Below are 14,273 nucleotides of genomic sequence, written 5' to 3' on the forward strand. Positions count from 1 at the left end.
TTTGGCAGAATCACGACTCAGTTTATGTGGGAGGAAGAGCAGAGTTTGCCTATGTCTCCTCCTGGGAAGGAATTTTAGCAACGTCTCATGAGCCCCTCCCCCGTCCATGACGGAATGTTGCTGGGGATCCAGTCTCCTGCAGGTCCTGTGCAGATAACTGCAGGTGCTCTGAGTTCATGATTGCAATGCCATGGCATCCCTAGGAAGACACCCTGCCAGACCCCTCTGCTCCTTCATCCAGGCCTTGCATTCTTTGAGGGCTGAGCGCTCAGCAGTCACTTCCTCTCAGCACCTTGACCAGCCACGAATGTCTGCACTGACTGTCACTTACTGCAGAAAGAGGCTTCTCCGACCAAAACTGAGGGCTCTTCCACTCTGTGGGTGTAAACAAATATTTAGGAGGCGACATATTCATTTAGCCAAGCAACAGTAGTAGGCTCCTCCTGAGGACCTTGTTTCCCCAACTATGGTTCTTTGACCAGGCTCACAGTAGCGAGTGTGAACTTCCCCCTGTCTCTCTCTCTCCATCTACTCTCTGTCTGTCTGTCTGTCTGTCTGTCTCGGCCTGCAGATCAGGGTGTAGCTCTCAGGTACTGCTCCAGTACCATGAGTACCGCCATGCTCCTGAAGCGTTCCAGCCATGCCCCCACCATGATGATAATGGACTAACCCTCTGAAACTGTAAGCCAGCCCCCAATTAAGTTCTTTCTTTTATAAGAGCTGCTGTGTTTTGTCTCTTCACAGCGATAGAACAGTGACTAAGACACTGTCTAATTCTGGGGGGCAAACAACAACAGTGGCAATAACCTGTATTATTTTAGGGGTCTCTGGAGCCGTCCTGGTCAATAATTCACAGGGAAGTATCCCATGCCTGGCTATCCTGGTTAGGTTTTTATTTCATTCATTCATTTATTCATTCATTCATTCATTCATTTATTTTTGTCAACTTGACACAAGCTAGAGTCATCTGGGAAGACGGACCTCAATTGAGAAAATGCCTCTATCCCTAGTGCCTGTAGGCAGGCCTGTGGAGAATGTTCTTTGTTGATGATTGTCGGGAGGACCAGCCCATTTTGGGTGGTGCCACCCTGAGTAGTTGTTCCTGAGGTATATAAGAAAGCAGGCTGAGCAAGCCATGGGGAGCAAGCCTGTAAGCAGCACTTCCCCAGGGCTTCTGTATCAGTTTCTACTTCCAGGTTCCTGCCTTGACTTCCTGCCCTGACTTCCCTCAGTGATGCACTGTTACCCGGAAGGGTAAGCTGAAATAAACTCTTCCCTCAAGTTGCTTTCGGTCGTGGTGTTTACCGAAGCAGCAGAAAGCAAACTAGGACACCCTCCCTCTCTCTACTCCGTCCTCTTTCCCACTCCCTGCCCCATCCTTGTTACCCCATTGCCATCTCAGGTTGCTGACTCTGAATAAAGCATGTCCTAAAGAGTCAATCCTCATCTCTGCTCATTGGCCTCTATAGTGACAAGACACAAACTCTACTATCCTGGTTACAAAACCATGGACCAAAATCAATCACTCAATCTCTTACACACACACACACACACACACACACACACACACATACACACCTCTTCCCTTTCCTTTCTCTCTCCTCCCTTCTTTCTTTTCTCTCTTCTGTCGTCCCCCCTCCATCCCTGTCATTATGTAGTTCAATGGCCTTGACCTCAATATATAGTCCTGTCCCATCTCAAACTTGAGATCCTCCTGCCTCAGCTTCTCAAGTACTGAGATTACAGGCTTGGTCTACCATGCTGGGCTGTTTGTCCTGGTAAGTTGATTGTCTGAAGTATTTTTGTTATAGTTACAGGAAGCTGATGAACACAGAAGTATTCCTTCTGGTTTCTAAAAGAGACTATATAGAATGCCTGTTAACTCTTCCAAAAACTTCTATTTGTATTTGTATTATGTGTGCGCCTGTGTGAGTTTTGTGCACCACCTGTGTGCAGGTACCCTTGGAGGCCGAAAGGAATCAGATTGGAATCGGATCCCCTGGAACTGGCATTACAGGGAGTTGTGATCCACCTGATGTGGATCAACCTGGAAATCAAACCTAGGTCCTCCACAAAAGCAGTAATCACTCGTAACCACTGAGCCTTCTCTCCAGTGTGTATTAACTCTCTAATCTTTGTGTTTTGTTTTATGTGTGGGTTTGGTTTTTTTGTTTGTTTGGGTTTTTTTGTTTTGTTTTGTTTTTGTTTTTGTTTTTGTTTTTGTTTTTGTTTTTGAGGCTTCTCTGTATAACAGTCCTGGCTGTCCTGAAACTTGCTCTGCAGACCAGGCTGGCCTTGTACTCACAGAGATCTTCCTGCCTCTGCCTCCTGAGTGCAGACTAAAGACAAGCACCACCCAGAAACTCTCTAATCCTTAGTATTTCCCAGTGAAAATATTTAGGCATGGATCTTTCTTTCTTGAGAGTGTTAAATATAAAATCGGTTTTATTTTTTATAGTTTATTTATTTATATATTTCTGTATATGCAGGTCACCACAGCTTGCATGTGGAGGTCAGAGGACAACTTGTGGGACTCAGTTCTCACCTTTCGCTTCTGTGGGTCCCAGGGATCAAACTCACAGCATCAGGTATCCAGTACCTTTGCCCACTAAGAAGCCATCTTGCTAGCCTTTGATCTGAGTCTTTTTTTTTTCCTAGACAGAGTTTCTTTGGCTGTCCTGGAATTCACTTTGTAGACCAGGCTGGCCTTGAACTCGGAAATCTGCCTGCCTCTGCCTCCCAAGTACTGGGATTAAAGGTGTGCATCACCAATGCCCGACTCTTATTTTATTTTTTATAACATTTAAACATTTTTATAACATATACACTTTTTACTATTATTATTGTGATTATATGTGTATATAATGTATACATGTGGGTACACAAGCCTTAGCATGCATGTGGGTCAGAGCACAACTTCATGGAGTTGCTTCTGGATTTGTTTTCCAGAACCCAAGTTTAAAAAGAAAATAAAAATTGACCTGAAAGCCTCCTTCCTGAGAACTAAATTTCATGGTACCTAAAGGCACCGTGGAAGCTTTCTAAGGAGGGTCTACCCAGCTATGACTCCTTTGAACCAGAACAATGACCAGCATGGCACAATATCCCTAAGGTGCAGCAGCGGCACAAACACCTTGTCAGTAACCACCAGCTCTCAAGTTAGACTGACAGCCTACTCAACCAGAGGGAAATCATGCCGGGTACTAGAGACCTAGCCAACGACCCCGGCTAGGGAAGCCATGGATCATGGAGGAGAACCTACGACCCCTGTCTTCCTAAACTATCATAATCCCTAACTACATTCTAAATCTGTATCCTATACCCACAGGTCAGTGCCATTCTCCTGCCTCTTTGAGGGATCTTTACAAAAGACAGAGACCACGACAGAACACCACACTGATCAAAAGGCCGAAATGTAGAGCCCGGTCCCAACTCTACATCAGCAACACAACCCCTGCACCTAAGGTTCAGACATCATGGAAGAGGGGGCAGAAAGATTTTTTTAAAATTAATTTATCTTATATACAGTGTTATATCTGCACATCAGAAGAGGGCGCCAGATCTCATTACAGATGGTTGTGAGCCACCATGTGGTTGCTGGGAATTGAACTCAGGACCTCTGGAAGAACAGTCAATGCTCTTAACCTCTGAGACATCTCTCCAGTCCGGGAAGAAAGATTTTAAGAGCCAGAGAAACAAGAAGTTTGGTGTGAAATTGTGTGTCCTAGACATGTCAGAGGAGCTACACCCATGGAGTTTCACCAATATGGCTGTCTAAACATATCCCGAAGGACAGCGGTACCAATAGGCATGCTAACGTGGGAGAGGGAAAGCTCACGCAGTCCTCAACCCTAGACAAAGAGCTACAAGCAACTGAGAATGCCGAGACTAGAATAGTCCTCCCCAGGAAAGAACACACCAATTGCTGCTTATCCAATATCAAACAGTCAGCCCTGAAAACATATATATACAAGTGACATTATATGGACTAGGCAGGCTGTATTTATGTATTTAGAAATATATATGTATGTACACACACACATACACGCACGCACGCACGCACGCACGCACACACACCAACCATTAGGGGAAAAGAGACCATGAATTTAAAGGGGGTGGCAAGGCAGGTGGCTTCATGGGATGGAGGGAGGAAAGGAAAAGGGGAAATAATTATGTTATATTATATATAATTATAGTATAATCTCAAAAAATAAAATAATAATAAAAAGGTTCTCAAGCCAGACATGGTGGCTTACACCTTTAATCCCAGCACTCGGGAGGCAGAGACAGTTGAATCTCTGTGAGTTTGAGGCTAGCCTGGGCTACAGAGTGAGTTCCAGGACAGCCAGGGATACACAGAGAAACCCTGTCTTGAAAACAAAAACAAAACAACAGCAAAGATTCTCCTGTGGTTCAGTTCTGAAATGAAGCCTTCAGGTAACCAAGTGGCCATATGGTACCACACACACCAGACAAATGAGATGTGGTGGAATTGTTGTGGCTGGGTATTCCCAGCACTTCTATGGCAAGATGGGGGGGGCGGAGACAGCAAAATTACCTAGAAGTTTGTGGAAATCAGCAAAGCTTAAGCAGAAACAAAAGACACCCTGACTTGAAGTTAGGAGAGAACTGTCCTGGATGTTGTCCTCTGACTCTACATGTGCACTGTGGTACACACGAGTGCAAATAATAATAAACAAATTCTCTGAGGCTTCTTTTTGACCTGTGAACTCTTTAGACGTGTATTGTTTAGCTTTGAAAGGTTCAGACATTTTCCCATTATTGTTTTGTCATACATTTCTAGTTTGATTCCATTGTTTAGAGACTGTATTCCGTATGGTTTTAATTCTTTTCAATTTGAGTTTCTATTGCTGTGAAGAGACACCATGACCACAGCAACTCTTATAAAAGACATATTTAATTGTGGTGGCAGCTTACAGTTCAGAGGTTCAGTCCATTATCATCATGGCGGGACATAGCAGCACACAGACCAACATGGGGCCGGAGAAGTAGCTCAGAGTCCTACATCTTACAGGCAACAGGGAGGCCACTCTGTGTCACACCGAGCAAGCTTGAGGAGAGGAGACCTCAAAGCCCACCCCCACAGTGACACACTTCCTCCAACAAGGCCACACCTCCTAATAGTGCCACTTCCTTTGGGGGCCATTTTCTTTCTAACCACCACAGTGTCAATTTTTAACCTTGAAAACTCTAAAGCCACTTGGGAGATGGGCCTCTGGGCGTGCCTGTGAAGGATTATCTGGATTACACTGGTTGAAATCAATTTGGGAAGACCCATTTGGGTTGGACCATTCCCTGGCCAGGAGACCCTGGAGCTGTATAAAATGAAGGAAGAGAGCTGGATATTAGAATGCATGCATCTGTTGCTCTCTTCTCACTGTGGAGGCAATGTGGCCTGCTTATACAAGCTGCCTTGACTTCCCCTCAATGATGGACTCTACCCTGAACTGTGAACAAAAAGGAACCCTTGAGGTTTCTTTGGTAAAATTTTCTTCTATCACAGCCGGGCGGTGGTGGCGCACACCTTTAATCCCAGCATTTGGGAGGCAGAGCCAGGTGGATCTCTATGAGTTCGAGGCCAGCCTGGGCTACAGAGTGAGTTCCAGGAAAGGCGTAAAAATACACAGAAAAACCCTGTCTCGGAAAAAAAAGAAAAAAGAAAAAAATTCTATCACAATGGAAAACAAAGGATGACAACCCAGGATGAGGTTAGTCTTGGTGCACAGTTGTCAGGCATCTGAAACAAATGTGTGTTCTGCTGTTTCATGAATCTGCTAGACGTCCATTACATGCTGCGGGCTAATGGTGATGCAGAGTTCTGTAGTCTTGCTGAGTTTCTGCTTCTTCATTCTTCCAAAAGATGGAAGGGCTATTGAAATCTGTCCTTTCCAATCCAGCGGCCTTTGCTTCATATATTTTACAGGTCTTTTCTTCTGCACGTACGTGTTTAGGACTGGTGTGGTGTCTTAGTGGGGATTGGCTCTTCTATCCTTTCGTAATGGAAAGGAAACCAGGAGAGACATATGAGGGGCCAGGCCGCATCACATCCACAGTGAGAGGAGGACTCTCTCACTAGTGCCAGATGGGGGTAGAAGGCCTGATGCTACCCTGCACGTGGGTTGAAGAAAGGTTATATTTGGGTTTCTTTTTAAGTTTACTTAGATGTGTGTGTTTTTAAATGTGACTGTACACTGTTGGTAAGCCCCCCCCAAGACATAGAATTTAGAAACATTCATAAACTACACTCTGGTAACCGCTGATAAGATAACAGACTCACATACCTTTTAACCAAACTGCTGCACTTCTAGGAATTTAGCCTAAAGATACACACACACACACACACACACACACACACACACACACACACACACACACGTGAGTGATGATGTTAAAAGTCAAAGTCCGAAAAAGGTGCACATGCCCTTCAGTAGAAGATTTATTAAGTAATGGTACAACCCCACCAGGGAGGAATAGTAAGGCAACTATGGTTTTTTTTTTATGCATACCCGTGTGTGTGTGTGTGTGTGTGTGTGTGTGTGTGTGTGTGTGTGTGTGTGTGGTGTGTGACACAGCATTCATGTGGAGGTCAAAAGACAATTTGTGGCAGTGAGTCTCTCCTCTCACCAAGTGCATCCTGGGGACTGATCTCAGGTCGTTAGGCTTGGTGGCCGGCACTGTTCCCCACGGAGCCATCTTACAGAGACTGCCAGTTTTTAATGGGCGACGTTTATTAAGATCAAACAAATTTCAAGGTGTGTTACATAAAGAATTAGGAAAAAATGATGTATAGAACAATCGGCCTATAATGCTGCTTTTTTGTGTAAAAGAAAAGGGAACAACGGGGTCTGGTGGCACACACCTGTAACCCCCACGCTCGAGAGGTGGAGACAGGAGGACCAGAAGTTCAAGGTCATCCTTAGGTATATAACAACTTTGAGGCCAGCCTGGGCCTCATGAGATTCTATCTCAATGTGAGGAGGGGGGAGGAGAAACGGACAGACTGGGATTTACCTACGCACACACATGTACCAGGCAGGATACAAGGGACTGCTCACAGTGCCAGGGAGGCAGGACATAAGCTCCAGTGACAAGTGGCTGCCGGGTCTCCTTCCTCTCTAAGTCCAAGCTCCCATAATGCCTCTGGCAGGCTGCTGGGCTCCTGACCCCTGAGCAGAAACAAGCTGCCCCTTCCACTTGCCCTTTGTACATCCCTTTCAGACATTGAGGTCCCTGTGCCAGGGGTGGAGAGAGCAAGATCCCTGTTATTGGCTGAGAGGCCTGTCCCAGGCTGTCACTGTGGGTTCATTGGGGACAAAACAGAGGAATGACGTCTAAGTGTTAAGGACGTCTGCTTCAGGAGATGGGGCTGGACTCTGCCCTTCTGAGATGCCCCCCTCCCACCACTGTTCCATCCCTGTCCAGGTACCTCCATCTCCTTCTCCCATAATCCTCTCTTCAGGCCCCTCTCCTATGTGTAAACACCCTCTGGGTCTGCCTAGAGGTGTCTGCTGCCAATGTGAGCATCTTCCAGTCCTTGAAAGAGGATTCCCCTCTGCCTCAGCCCTTCTCTTTCTGATTGCTGTAGGTAGGTGACAGGATTCCAGGAGCTGCCTTCACAAGGCCTGTGCCACACACCACTGCCCTCTTGTATCCCTCCAGACCCAACCATTGGGAGACAACATCCCTCACCACCCAAGAGTCCTCTCTGAGCATCAGTCTGTCCGCCTGTAAAATGGGTGTAGATGTAATGGTGTCTGAATGTGTGTATATGGGGTGTATGGGATACACTTTCATAACTTACCCAATGATGTGTTTGTTCCATTAGGAGAAAAGTCAGAAATGTGTCTAGCTTGGCCAGATGTTCAATCGCCAATGTCCAGTTCAGCATGTGGCACACAGTGTTTGTGAAATGACTCTTCCTGACAGCTGCCCCAACCACTGTACTTCCGCTCAGTCTCAGGTATTGCTGGAGATCTGAGTCTTTTTCTGGAGAGAGTGGGGAGGGGGAGAGAGAGACAGAGACAGAAACAGACAGATAGAGACAGAGAGAGAGAAGAGACAAAGAGAGAGATAGAGAAGAGACAGAGACAGACAGAGAGACATACAGAGAGAGACAGAGACAGAGACGTACAGAGAGAGAGAGAGAAGAGACAGAGACATACAGAGAGACAGAGACAGAGACATACAGAGAGACAGAGACAGAGACAGAGAGAGAGAAGAGACAGAGACAGACATACAGAGAGAGACAGAGACAGAAATTTTGAAGCTGGGTCTCCTGTAGCCCAGGCTAGTCTTCAACTTAGTAGGTAGCTGAAGGTGACCTTGTACTCATCTACATATACTCTGGTTCTGGCACAGGCTAAGAGGCTCATCCGGGGTCCCGAGCAATCAGTAGGCTGCCCCACCTGGTCACTTCTGAAGTGACGACCCTGCGGAGGAGTGCACTGGGGATTTCTAACAAGGGGCTTGGACCAGTCTGATGGGCGGGGCCATCTCTAGAGCGAGCTTAGAGGGAAGAAAAACCAAGAAAGCAGATGGCTCTTAGGAAGCCTTAAAAGAGTCCCCTTCCCCTTCCTCTGCCCTGGCCAGGCTTCCTGCGAAGGAGACACCCCCTTGCTGATGGCACCCTTGCACCTCAGAAGTCAGCCTTGGTCGGGCTGGAGTCGCCTTAACCCAACTGCACCAGGCGAGGGCGCCCTGCACCCAGCTTTGGCTTCAGCTTGAGGCAACCCCTTTCTCAGTCCTGAAGAATGCAGTTTGGACAGCAGGAAACATTCAACCTGACTGCCTGGTATGGCCCTCCCCATAGAAACAAATGGAGGGTGGGAAAGGGAAGAGGGCCTTTCCTTGGAAATGGTCTTTACACTTGTTCTGAACGGGCTTAGCCCAGAGCCAGGCGCTAGCTGTGATGTAGCTGAAGTTGTCATTTGTTGGGTACACCTTCGCTCGCCACAGGTGTGTTTTGTTTTTTCTTTTTTGACACAGGATCTCACTGTGTAGGTCGGCTGCCCTGGAATTGGCTATGGTGTAAACCAGGCTGGCCTCGAACTCTCAGAGATCTGCCTGCCCCACCTGCCTCTGCCTCTCAAGTGCTGAGTTTAAAGGCATGTATCACCAGATTCTGCCATTCTCCACTATTCCAAACTCTTCAATATGTTTGTAAGGTGCATCCATACCCATTTATAGATGAACAACTGAGGCCCACAGTGGTGATTTGCTCACAAGTAAGAAGCGCACACAGGGCCTGGAGAGATGGCTCAGTGGTTAAGAGCACTGGCTACTCTTCTAGCAGTCCTGAGTTCAATTCCCAGCAACCACATGGTGGCTCACAACCCACCAATAACTGTAGTCCCATGGGATCCGATGCTCTGTTCTGGTGTGCACATGTACATGCAGACAAAACACCATATACATAAAATGTGCAAATAAAGAAGCACCCAGGAAGCCAGGCATGGTGGCACACACCTTTAATCCCAGCACTCAGAGGCAGTCTCTATGAGTTCGAGGCCAGCCTGGTCAACAGAGCCAGTTCCAGGGCTACACAGAGAGAAACCCTGTCTCCACAAATCAAAATTAATTAATTAATTGATTGGTTGATTGATTAACTAAAACAATAAAAGAGGTACCCATTCTGTTTGACCTCAGAATCCCAGCTAGCATCACATCACAAACTTTTTATTTGAAACTGCCAGATGCAAAGATTCGAAAGGAACAGGACCAAGTCCCTGTTCCCTGGACATTTAACAAATGCGTGTGCTTATACACAAGAACACTCCTACAAAACTCCCTCACACGTTCATAAACAAGGTTAGGCAAGGGTCCACCCCTTGCAAGCAGCCCATTTGGTGTGCTTTGTTTTGATGTGGTGTGTGTGGTACACTTATATATGTGTGATGTGTGCATCTGTGTGGCTCTGTGTGTGTGTCACATGTGTGGAGGCCAGAGGGGGTTATGGAGCATCTTATTTTAGTTCTCTCTGCCTTATTCCCTTGAGACAGAGTCTCACCCCTCTCTCTCTCTCTCTCTCTCTCTCTCTCTCTCTCTCTTACACACACACACACACACACACACACACACACACACACACACACACACGACCCCTTCTCTGGCTTGGCTGACCAGCAAGCCCTGGCAATCCTCTCCATGTCTTACCAATTCCTCTGTGTTACTTCGGATTCTCACACATGTACATACACTCTCTCTACACCCGGCACTAAGGCTGATGCTGGTGGGCACCATCTCTACATTCTTAAGACTCATATGAGTACCCCCAGTGTCTCTTTTATTCAGTGTCACCAGGGAAATTGCTGATCTGCCAAAGAACTTTCCAGTAAGTGAGACTTGCCTCTAAGGCCATATCGTTGGGTGGGGTTGGCAGTTTTGTGAAATGTCTTGTACACACTTCCGGATACCTCACTAGAGTCCTGATAGCTCAAAAGCTGTGGACTCCTTCAGACCAGAACCCAAAGCCTTGGGACATCTCTTCATCACAGCAGAGCCTGACCAGGGCAGCTACCTGGTCAAGACTTGTAGACAGGAATGGATGACACAAAGGCCGAGCAGAGGTCATAGCAAGGTGGCTCTTGGGATGTTGTCCCCATGGTTGTTTTCTGATGTGGTGGACAAATCAGCTACCATCGCTTCCCTCTTTGATGACTGATATATAAGGTCTCCAGGCCAGCGTCTGCCCCCACCCTTCGTATGCAAGCTTAAATCCCTCACCACGTTCTCTCTGTGGCCCAGAATCATCTGGATGAGCACAGACTGGCACTCTCACTTGCTTGGTACCAATGGAGCGCTTTGCTCTGTACCAGATGTCCACACTGCAGAACTTTCTGAACGCTTGTGTTAGTCATGATTTGCCTCTTCTTGTCAGCTGTCACTCTTGTTATGGTGAGTCCCCTCTCATTTCCTGCTCCCCTCCTGACAAAGGTGAGCCTCCCCAGTCAAATGTCAAGATAAGATGAGGAGAGACCCCACGAGGAACCCCTGCTATTGCCAATTTCCAGGAACTAAGGTGATTTCTAGACTTGCTCCGGGAACATAGGCAGGGATGGTGTTGGGAGTTAAATGGTGGTCCTCTGACTAAAGATGCTTCTAGCATTTGTGAATGTGGCCTTACCTGGAAAAAAAAAAAAAACTAAATCCAATTTTAAATGTCCTTATAAGAGAAAAAAGGGGAAAGAGTCACAGACAGTGGAGAGTCACACAGTGAAGAAGGCAGAGGTTGGAGTCATGCATCCACAGGCCAAAAATGCCAACTTTATCAGCTACTTTGGGTATCTTCAGTTCTCTCCAACTTTTATTTTTCTTTTTTGAGACAGGGTTTCTCACTGAACCAGGAGCTTGCTGGCTCGGCTGTTCTAGCCAGCCAGCCCTGAGTCTGCCTATTTCTGCCTCCCCAGTGCTGGGTTATAGGCATGCACGTGCATCTGTGGCCTTTAATTTATTTTTATGTTTATACGTGTTTTGTCTGCATGTATGTCTGTATAATCATGTGCATGCCTGGTGCCTGCGGAGCTCACAGGGGACATTTCAGAATCAAACAGTAACACCAAGGCCTGCTAACAGTCACCAGATTAGGAGAGAAGCTTGGGACAGAAGAAACCTACGCTACTCCCACACCTTGAGTGTGGACTTCCAGGCTCAAGAAATGTGAAGGGGCCGGGCGGTGGTGGTGCACATCTTTAATCCCAGCACTCAGGATTAAAGAGGCAGAGGTGGGTGGCTCTCTGTGAGTTCGAGGCCAGCCTGGTCTACAGAGCTAGTTCTGGTTCAGCTAAGGCTACACAGAGAAGCCCTGTCTTGAAAAAAATAGAAAGAAAGAAAGAAAGAAAGAAAGAAAGAAAGAAAGAAAGAAAGAAAGAAAGAAAGAAAGAAAGAAAGAAATAAGGAAGGAAGGAAGGAAGGAAGGAAGGAAGGAAGGAAGGAAAGGAAGAAAGAAAGAAAGGAAGGAAGGAAATAAAACTTCTGCTGTTTTAAGTCACCAGAGTTGTGGCCTTTATTTCAGCAGCCCTAGAAATCTAACACTCCTGGGAAGTGGGAGAGACATGGTAGACAAGGTGGAAGTCTAACAGGTGACTGGTGGGTGACTCAGGACCTTGTGCCGTGCCCCTGCCCCCACTTCCCAGAAAGAAAGCTAAGGTGATGGGGGCCGCAGTGAGACTTTCTATGTCGTGCCAAACTCTCCCCCAGGGACTCCAGAGCCCAGGGCTGTGACTCACCTATGAGCTGTGGTTTTGTTTTAAGCAACTGTGAGGAAGTGTCAGAGGGCAGCTGTGGAGGATGAGGTGAATCTCCAGGGAGGCATTTCAGCCAGGCTGGTGCCGGGTAGCTGCTTTTGGGGGTGCACACCTGGCACTCAGCCCACACAGGGTACCTGAGTGCCTAGTTGTTGCTTCTTTCAGAAGAAGTGAAGACCCACGCATGGACCTGGAGGAACAAGGAGAAGGAAGTGAGCCCGGGGTGTGTCCTCTGAGGCGAAAATGGTGAGAGACAGCTGGATCCCACATCTAAACCTGCCTGTTTTCTTCTGTGCCTTGTCTATCTGACATGCTCTGGTGATCACAGGCACTTCTTAGATGCCAGGATTGTGTTAATAATTAATATTTTTCTATTTCCTCTTTTATAACAGAGAAAAACTGTCAAGTGGGAAAAGGCTAACAGAAGGCTGTCGAGAAGGATCCTGAGAGGACTTTTCAGAAGACCTGGGTCCTGAAATGCAAACATCGACAGTCTCATAAATCCGGGCATCCAGGAAGATGCTCACAGCCTCTCCACAAGTGGCCAGAGCTAGGATCATACATTGTACGGAAGACAAAACTGCCATCTGAGCATGCCTGTGTACTTCTCTTTCTTGACTGTGCTAGGGATGAAATACAGGGCTTTGCAAGTGCTAGCCCAGATGTGAGTATATTTTTCAGGAGCCATTTAACCTACCACAAGTCATTTTGCAGAGGTTGGTTTGTTTATTTCCACCTTTGGATAAAGGACAGTAGTGTAGACTCGTAGTGTAGACTCCTAGTGTTGCTGTGCAGAGTAAATGAAATGATGAATGTAAATTCTTTAGTGCCCCAAACATACTTGGTATTCCATTTGGAGTTATTATTGAGGGGAGTCCCATGAAACTCCTCAACAGAGGGGTTTTCAAAAATTATCTATCTGTGGCAGGGTTGTCACCGAGTAACTTTAGCTGCTGAGCTGTCTTGATGGCCCTGTCTGTAGGATTTCTGAGCTTCTGGAAAGGACAGAGCCTCTCGCCTCACTCAAACAGGAAGCACAAAGCCACCCTGAGGAGGCTGTGGGAGAGGCTAGATGGCAGCAGTCCAGGCCTGCTCTGCTTATGGGTCCTGCCTGTGCTCCAGTGTGGGCGATGAGGTCCTAGGGTCCATGAACATGTGACAGCTGGGCATCCCAGAGCGCCTTGTCTGCCAGACTCAAGGCTACAGCTTGGTCCCTAGACCCTCCACCACCTGACCTCATCAACCCAGAGGACCAGGGCTCACTGTGTGACCTCTGGTGGCGGAGGAAGGTCAAGAGAGAAAAGAAGTTCAAAATCCAGGGCTGCTGGGGCTGCTGAGAGGATGCAGCCGTTAAGAGCATGTACTGCTCTTCCAAAGGACCTGGGTCAGGTCCCCAGCACCTTCATGGTGGTTCACAACCATCTGTAACTCCAAAGGGATCTGATGCCCTCTTCTGACCGTCACTGGCACCAAACACACATGTGGTGCACGTACATGCATGCAAAAAAAAAAAAATCATACACATAAAATAAAAATAAATCTTGAAAAAGAATCTTGTACTTTGGGCAGTGCCAAGTCATCAAGGCTCCCTGCACCCTGAAACCTTAAGGGGGGAAAACAGTGAAAAATAACCACTTTACCCACGTAGGATTCGATGTGAAATTGACAAGTATTTGCTTAAAAGTGAAAAGAAGCCATGGATGGAGAAAAGATACTCACAACGTGTATGTCAGACCCAAGGCCCAAATCCTGTCTACACAAAGACTTTCTATAAGGCGATGAGAAAAAGACAAACGCACTGGAAGATGGAAGCTAGAGAGAATGGGCTGACAGAACGGGCTCTTCCAAAACAGGAGAGATCTAAGTGGCAGGATTGTTTCATTTTATTGATGTGTGCATGTGCGTGTGTGAGTGTGCGTGTGCGTGTGCGTGTGTATGTGTGTGTGTGTGTGTGTGTGCGCGTGCGTACGTGTGTGTTCGTGTGTATGCACTGGAGACCAGAGGCAGAAA

General features: G+C 47.0%; 1 long non-coding RNA gene across 1 annotated transcript; it reads left to right on the top strand.

Annotated features, from left to right (window-relative positions):
- Positions 1-12,091: 12,091 nt before the first annotated feature.
- Positions 12,092-13,025, top strand: LOC119087799. The gene is made up of 2 exons (XR_005091276.1): positions 12,092-12,509; positions 12,656-13,025. It is a non-coding gene; the product is annotated as an uncharacterized LOC119087799 (long non-coding RNA).
- Positions 13,026-14,273: the final 1,248 nt, after the last annotated feature.

Source organism: Peromyscus leucopus, chromosome 4 (genome assembly GCF_004664715.2).
Source record: "Peromyscus leucopus breed LL Stock chromosome 4, UCI_PerLeu_2.1, whole genome shotgun sequence".
Taxonomy (NCBI): Eukaryota; Metazoa; Chordata; class Mammalia; order Rodentia; family Cricetidae; genus Peromyscus; species Peromyscus leucopus.